We start from the raw sequence: 8,969 nt of genomic DNA, 5'->3' as shown, positions 1-8,969 counted from the left end.
TAGGACTACAACATCGAAAATACTAATTAAATTTACTCTTGTTTTATTAATCAGATGTTGTCAAACGAAAACTCACCATACGCTCTTAAGTCTATCCTTGAGAAGGATAAACTGAACGGTACCAACTTCATCGAATGGCACTGCAACTTGAGACTTGTTCTCACCATGGCAAAGCGTCTGTACGTTCTCGATGGACCTTTTCCAACCGAGCCTGAAAACAACACAGCCGCTGCTCGAAAAGTTCTTGAGAAGCATAAGGATGACTCGGCTGATATCTCCTGCATTATGCTAGCCACCATGACTTCTGAGCTTGCTAAAGGCTTGGAAGACTTTGGTGCCTATGAGATGCTTGAGCAACTCAAGGGCATGTTCCAGAAACAAGCCCATCAAGAACGATTCGACACCATGAAACAACTCATTAGCTGCAAGATGGCAGAAGGGTCTCCCGTCAGTGCGCATGTCCAAAAGATGAAGGGGCACATCGATCAGCTCAAAAAGCTTGATTATCCCCTGCCTGATGAGATGGCAGCGGATTTCATTCTCAACTCTCTCCCCAACTCTTACGACCAGTTCGTAATGAATTTCAACATGAACGGCTGGGTGAAGACAGTTCCGGAGCTTCACAACATGCTCAAGACGGCTGATATGAACATTCCTTCAAGTACCAATCAAGTTCTGATGATCCGATCTGCTGGTGTTAAGAAGCCTAATCCCAAGAACTGGGGTTATAAGGGTAAAGGCAAGAAGAATGTTACCATTGCTACCCCTAGTGCCACCAATGCTAACAAAGGGGTTCCAAAGATACCGCCGCCGCCCCCTTAGGAGAGCCTGTGCTACCGATGCAACAAAATGGGACACTGGATGCGAAACTGTCCAGAATACCTTGCTGAGATAAAGATGAAGAGAGACAATGATGAAGGCTCTTCTCGAGGTATTCCTATATATGTTATTGAACTTTTCATTGTCTTTAGCAACAAATGGGTTGTGGACTAAATTTTTGTTACTGTTACTGAGCCCTCCTCAATAGAAAAACAAATTTATTGCAGATCAAGCATGAAATGCAATATATCTAGATAAATATGTTGATGTCCATTCTAAAATATTATTCCACCACTAAGCGTCTAAGCCATGAACAACAATCTGCCAATCATGAGAGCAAACACAAGTCAAGTCTAACTATTTAAGCAATTTAACCAAGAATATGTCCACACACAAATCATATAAACAGATTGTAGAAACACCTAATTGCTAAACAGAGGCTAGGCTTAACCCAATTTTTTAGCGAGCCCACCTCGTATTGCTCACGACTCTTCATACAACCAGATAAAAGGGATGTAAAGAGTATTTTCCTTGATTTTTTTTTGGTTTTACACCGTTACTGATTTTTGTAAGTGTAAATGTTGTTGTAATAAATGATTAACATAATGCTGGAAACACTTGTATGCAGATTGATGGAACAATTGTTGCACCGGAAGAACCCAAGATCTGGACACGAAAAATACTTTGATCTGGCTGAGCTTTTCAAACCTCATGAGAGCCACTTTCTAAGCGATGGATTTATTAATGGTTCAGACCATAAATAATGTATCGCATATTGCCAAAAGAACAAAACAAGCGTAAAAAAGTTTAAATTTTTATTATCTCATCCTGTTTTATCACATTATTGAAGCATCAATGGTAAAAACTTATACGTCATTTTAACATAAAAAAATATGAATAAATATTTAATGAAAACAAGAATTTACCTAGACATTCACAATTGATCAAAGTTATGCTTTCAAAGTCATATAATGAGAAAAAAAAACCATATATCCAGATTGAAAAACCACATAATCAGATTCACAAAAGAAGCTTCAACAGATCATATGAATGTCTACACGAAAACCATGTAATCAATGTAAAACACTCTATAAACAAAAGAACTTAATACACATACAGACATACTTTTAACAAGGTATCAAAACATATTCGTAGCGACTAAACCATATGCTGTAATTCAAATACAAGATACAAATTTCGTATTAAATAAAAAAATTTATTAGGTACCTGTTTAAGAATCAGAGGCTTGAACAACGGGTGACATAAACAACAAACCCCATCATCTTCAGAGAGTGACGGTGATGAAAGAACCTGGCATAACCAAAATATATCTAACCGATGGTAGATATAGAATCATCGTGAAAAACATTATTTTAGAAAGCAAGCAATAAATCAAGAAGATGAAATGAAACCTAAAATCTATTGATTTCTTTAAATCGAGTATATGCTTCGTGATTTAGATGAGAGAAAGAGAGACAGAGAAGAGATATGCTTTGTGAGGTTTGATTTTCAAATACTGGCCAACTGCTCGTTTGATGCTTTTAGGGTTTTTAATTTTGAATGACCACGGGATACGCTGGTTTAGAGGGCGGGATAAGTTGGTTTGAGATCCAGTGCAATACAAAGTTGTATGTTGTGCATAAATAATAGTAAACTCTTAATTTTAAGAGATTTTTGTTAAATTACGATTTTGTCCTTCCTATATGTATTATAATATAGTATATATATATATATATATATATATATATATATATATATATATATGTTTGATTTCTTTTAAAAACCACTTTCAGTTTTAAGAACTCGAAAGAACTCAACGTAATAATTTTTTTGAATTTTTTTACACATATGTAATACGTAAGTGTAATTAACGTAAAAAAATTACATTATTTTTTACACACCGAATCGACTTATTACACATGTGTAACTAACATTTAAACTTGTGTAATCATCAAAATTATTTACTCTCTCTCATGATTAGTTTTTTAATCATATTTCACTTAGCCACATATTCATACTCATTTAATTAAATGTGTGGGTCCATTTTGAGTTCTTAAAGTTCTTACAACTCATAAAGGTTTTCAAAATATCTATCCCCTGTGTGTGTGTATATATATATATAATATTTTAACTATATATAAACGAAACCTCCATACATTCTTTCAAGCTACCTGATTGTTTTATTTGTAAATAGAGGTTTTTATGCATTTGACCCGAATTCATGGGTATAGGTTTCACCAAAGCCAGATAGCCCTAAACAGGTTATAATATCTTATTAAATTAAAAATTAATCTCACCAAATATTTGATGTGGAAATCCTATAAAACAGGGATATACTAAATAATTAGTATCCGAATTTTAAAATATATTATTTATAACGAACAAACAATATAGTAAAATAATAAGTGAGTCATGGGTCTTGCCAAATCCAAATAGCTTTTAAACCGGGTTATAATATCTCATTTATTTGTGAAACCCTTCATCATCAAATCCTAAGTATATTATTAACTTTCATATAGTAAATAAATTAAAATCCAAAAAAATATATAAATACTAAAAACGAATTTATGTAAAACAACCACGTATTACGAGAGGGGGGGGGGTAAAAACTAGTATATATAGGTATATAATCCTTCAATAGCTACTGCTGCCAATCCATTAAATCTTTCTTTTGACATTGTGTCTCGTAAGTAGGGTCAACATCTTCGATCCATTTTGAAAGCTTTCTTCTAATGTGATATCTTACATGAATAGTCAATAAGACTATGCAAGTGATGTATTAGAAAAAATCTGACATGTATTCAAATATTTCAAAACGTAATTAGTGAGTTGTTTTGTAGCCTCTTACTGATTACATTAAGATAACTCTAAATCGGTAAGAAGCAGTGTGTGTTTGGTTGATTAAAAAGACACATATTAAAGGTTCTTGGAGCCCCTTGTTGGGTATGTTTTAGAAACAAACTAAATAATTCATACGCTACCTCGTAATCGGTTAGATTGCTTAATGATTTAGCGCAAAATTTCTAAGCAACCAAGTTTAATAGTTTTGTTAGTTAATAATATGTCATATAATAAGTCCATTAAAAATTCATTAGCGTCAGTATCTCTTCATTCATCTTACTCGGTGCATATTCAAGAAAATTACAATACTAAATATCTTTATTTCACTTTTTTTAAGCATTTTAGGAAACGAATGTGACACCCGACATTTTTAGGTTAACCATATTAACTAAACATCATTATCTATGATAACTCAGCTATAATACACACATGCATGTCATGTGATGTCACACATATGAATTTGTCCATGAACGTTGGTGGTCTAATAAAAATTACAAAGTTATGGGTAAATAATAACAAGGCACATTTATATAAATTATACACTATATGTTCACATACAAAACCGTACATGCTATACTTATGATATTGTTATGCATCGTAATTTGGAATATAGCAACACATAATGGTGTTACATAATATTGTTACATGACATGATGCATGCCTTCATGTTTATTTTTATGTTATTGTATAAAAAATAGTTAACATAAGTATTAATGAAAGGTTATCAGTTTAGTGCATTTTGTGGGCTATTCATGAGTACACACGTGTAACCTACATAAGGTGATTTACTTTTATAATATACTTTGTTATTCTAGCTAATTTGTTGTGAGTGTAATTTTATCGTTTATTATGACCATCACATTAGGTCTGGTTTTAAAATTAAGAAGCTGTAAAGTTTAACCCCGTCCTCGTGAATGATCTATAAAAATCTATATTTTTAACATTGAGAACAATTTTAACCTCAAGTTTAGGGGTGGAGGAAAACTAAAATTTTATATTGCCTTAGAGTAACTTGAATGTGCGCGAATGCCAAAATTATTAATTGTTAATTGTTGTTATTAATGGCAAGTTAGACGTCTTTGATCATGGTCAAATTTTAAGCTTCTAGAATTTTTTTCTCATAAAATGTCTTTCAAAATGGAAAATGAAAATGAGATCGTTTAGATGGAGATAACGAGTCAAGGGGACGAGTACACATTCTTCATATCCTCAATCCATTTCCTCCCATGTTTGTGTGAGTTTACCCTATATTTAATACATATATTACACACACACACATGTCATATGAGTGTCTGAGAGTAACCAGTATGTTTAATGATATCTAGGACTTGTTTGTCATATGGATGTCGAGATCTTAATATCGCGACCTGCATGAGGAATTAGGACTTTAGAAACTCACATATATATTGGTCTTTACTTAAATAATGCTCCATACCCTATACTATCCTCTAAGAGCCAATCTTAAGTTGTTTTCCTCTTATTTGATTAAACCTACATTACAAGTCTTGTCAGCTTTAGCCTTTTATTTTAACCTTGTGTGATGAAATCTAGTGTACGTTATAATTGTATACAGTCAATTTGTAGGGCGTAACACGCAGTGTATTTATGTTTTAGTTATCCTTAACTTTATATTAAAAAATGATGAAAAGAAAGAAAAAAGTAGAAAAATCAGAAAAACGAAACTAAAAAAAAGTCATTAGTAAATGTCACAATCAAAGTTTTAGTGTTGTTTGTTTATTTAGTTTGAATAAAGTGGATTTCATCCACATTATTCACTAACTAATTCCTATTTCATACCCAATCCCTAGCCATAGAAAAACCCTTTATTCGTAGTCTTTATGCAACTGATGATTAATGACGGGGGATATGACTGGCTCGCAAGCTTATTACTTTGTGGTCATACTTAGCATTGAGGGCAAAGAGATACACACTTTATGCTAGTCCAAATATTAAACCGAGAGAAGCGATATATTTATAAGGGGTGTAAACGTGTATGTCATAACCATAAAAAAAGTACACTTGTTTGAACGGTTTCATTTTATTAAAATGTATCATCAAATTTTTTGTTGGGTTGTCAGTTTTGATAGTATAAGTCTTGGGAATTAGGTATGACCCTAGACCTTACTAGTATTAATGATGATAATTGATTAACCATCGGTCGAGGTGTGCATGTTACATGAGTGTTTGCTTGTGGGAAAGAAAATGATAAGTGTGGGGATATGATGGTTGGGTATATTTCATGTTTTTAACGTACTAAATGTTTAGTTTTATTGAATTTATAGTGTGAACTATGGTATTTCATGTGTGCTTTTGTATTTAGAGTTGTTGAATGTTAATTGTGCTTATTGAGACTGTATACAAGCTTGGATTGACGTTTCGAGATGAGTAGAAGTGACTGGCACACATTTCAAGGCATTGAAGAGTCAAATGGAGTAACTCTATGTTAAGAAGCCCCCGTCGCGCTACGTGACGGGTTGGGCATGCTACTTCACGCTACGCGAAGGAGTCAGATAACTAAACCCCGACAATTTCGCTACGCGAAGGAGTCAGATAACTAAACCTCACTATTTTGTCCTTCGCGATACATGAAGGTCGTTTCACACCAGCTTCACGTTACACAAATTCATTTTAATTCATTTACCATAGTGTGAACTATGGTATTTCATGTGTGCTTTTGTATTTAGAGTTGTTGAATGTTAATTGTGCTTATTGAGACTGTATACAAGCTTGGATTGACGTTTCGAGATGAGTAGAAATGACTGGCACACATTTCAAGGCATTAAAGAGTCAAATGGAGTAACTCTATGTTAAGAAGCCCCCGTCGCGCTACGTGACGGGTTGGGCATGCTACTTCACGCTACGCGAAGGAGTCAGATAACTAAACCCCGACAATTTCGCTACGCAAAGGAGTCAGATAACTAAACCTCACTATTTTGTCCTTCGCGATACATGAAGGTCGTTTCACTCCAGCTTCACGTTACACAAATTCATTTAAAATCGAAAAGTTAACCTAATTGTTAAAATACAACTTTCAGCCTCCACTTGATCTATCCTTCTTTCCAGAGACCATTGACAACCAAGGAGGTAATTTTGCACCATATTAGAGCTCCAGGTTTGTTAATCCTTCCATGCTTTCATCCAACTAATCAGATTAGGTTCTGTGTGTTGCACTAGGCTAAATGGTTTATACTTAAGCTAGTTATGCTTGGGTTTGGTTAACATGTAACACCGAAAACCTTGTGTTTTCGGTGGGCTTTTGTATGGACTTGGGCCGTAGGGTGTTTGGTTTTATATATACCTTGTAACTAGGTCATTATAGGGTGTCGACCATTAGTGAGAGAAGACGGGTTACATAGGTTATCATTTCTATCATACTGTAATCGTTTGTGAAGGGATTAAGCACCCGACGTTAATATAACGTGTGCTTTGAAGTCTATCGTGTGTTGATTGTTTTATATACTTGTTTTTCTTGAATCAATTCGTTTTTAGTTTCCGCATCACAACGGGTTTATTGATATCACATTGAATGATCCTTTTTGGGACTTACAATTGATATCAGAGCCTATAGACCTATTCTAGGCTCGGCGTTGGTGTCATCAAGGATTCAATATTGTGTTTTTGGTTGAGGCTCTTTGGGTAACTTTCTGGAAATCAAGATCTGTTGCTTTGGTGTATTCTTCGTGTTCATCGGGTTTGTTTGAGCTAAATTTGGGAGTCAGTTTATTTGATCTCTTAATTCAATTCAAATCCCTGAATTCTTGGGAATTGATTTGGTTACCATAACTAATCAGATCATTCATTTTTCTCGGGCAATACCTCGTTTTCTTGGTAACAAATCTTCGTTCTCGAGCAATAATCAAGATTCTTGGCAATTTTTTATTGTTCTCGGGTGTCAAACCAGGTTCTCGGCATCATTTGACAGTTCTCAGGAAACAATAAGGAGAATATCCGGGTTCTCAGCATAATCTGATCGTTTTCGGTTTAGATCACGGGTTCTCTGGACTATTTGTGTGTTCTCGGATTGCTCAAGTGTTCTTGGCTCACATAAAGGGTTCTCGGGTTTAATCCTGTGTGCTCTGTTCTTGAGTTCTCGGCTATCACTGTTTTCTGGTCTTAATTTGGATTTGGGCCTAGATACTTTGGGCCACGGTTATATTGGACTTTTAATTGAAATTGACCAGTTAAGTAACACATCATCAAATGCTGCATTGCATCAAGAGTTGGATTCCATTATGGAAACCGCTACTAGTGTACCTCGTCTACTGTCTCATGAGGGGTTTTCTGAGTGGAAGTTCAGGTTCGAAAAGTACGTGAGGATGAACGGTGCAAAGATCTGGAGAAGCATTGTCAGGGGTCCTCATATATCAGATAGAAAAGAGTGATGAAGTAGTTGTAAAGCCTGTCAAACTGTATTGCGACGCAGATTTTGAAAAGATTGAGAAAGATGAGAAGGCTCTTGCCACACTAACAATGGCACTTTCACCTGAAATCGCTCAAGGATTCAGAGAGCTACAATCTGCAAAATCGTTATGGGAAGCCCTTATTGAGGTGTATGAGGGAAACGAGGATATAAGAAGGAGTCGACAGGATCTGTTACAACAAAGGTTTAACATGTTCAATCATGTTCTGGGAGAGTCTTTGGAGACACAACTTCAAAGATTTGTTACTTTGGTCACTGAAATGCGATCTGCAAACATCAATCTGACTTCTTGAAACAAATAACAAGCTAGTCAATTCTCTGCCACAAAGCTGGGACATGAATGTTGTAGTGATCAAAAAGACAAAGGACCTAGCCAAATTAACTTTGTCAAAGGTGATGGCAATCATTAAGTCCAGTGACATGGATGACAAGTAATGTGCCATTAATTATGCTAATTCCTACATTGCGGCTGGCTATACTGTTACTTCAAATAAAGCTCTCATATCACAAGAAATTTTTTCTATGTTTAAGTCATCTCAAGGTCAATATGCTCAGCCATAGCAAGCTCAGAACTACTTCTCAATGTTTAGGTCCTCTCAAGGTCAATTTAGTCAGCCACCACCATAGCCTACTCCTGTGTTCTTTCAATAACCTGCTCCAACAACTAAGCCTCAATCAGCTGTTGGGTCTTCCAGTCAGTCTCCCACTCAAGTTCATGCTATTTCAAAGGAGACTCAAGAAAACATTGCCTTAATGGGAGGTTTCATAAATTGCTACAATGAATTTCTTGCTAGAGATTTGGTTCAATTAGTCGTAGTTGCTGAGTTGGATCAAATCCATCCTGATGATATGGAGGAAATGGATATTTCTTGGCAAATAGCCATGGCCG

The sequence above is a fragment of the Bidens hawaiensis genome, unplaced genomic scaffold, assembly GCF_021521415.1.
Source record: "Bidens hawaiensis isolate Kalapana, Puna unplaced genomic scaffold, B.hawaiensis_p1.1 tig00001842_1, whole genome shotgun sequence".
Classification (NCBI taxonomy): domain Eukaryota; kingdom Viridiplantae; phylum Streptophyta; class Magnoliopsida; order Asterales; family Asteraceae; genus Bidens; species Bidens hawaiensis.
Note: the sequence above shows the minus strand (reverse complement) of the source record.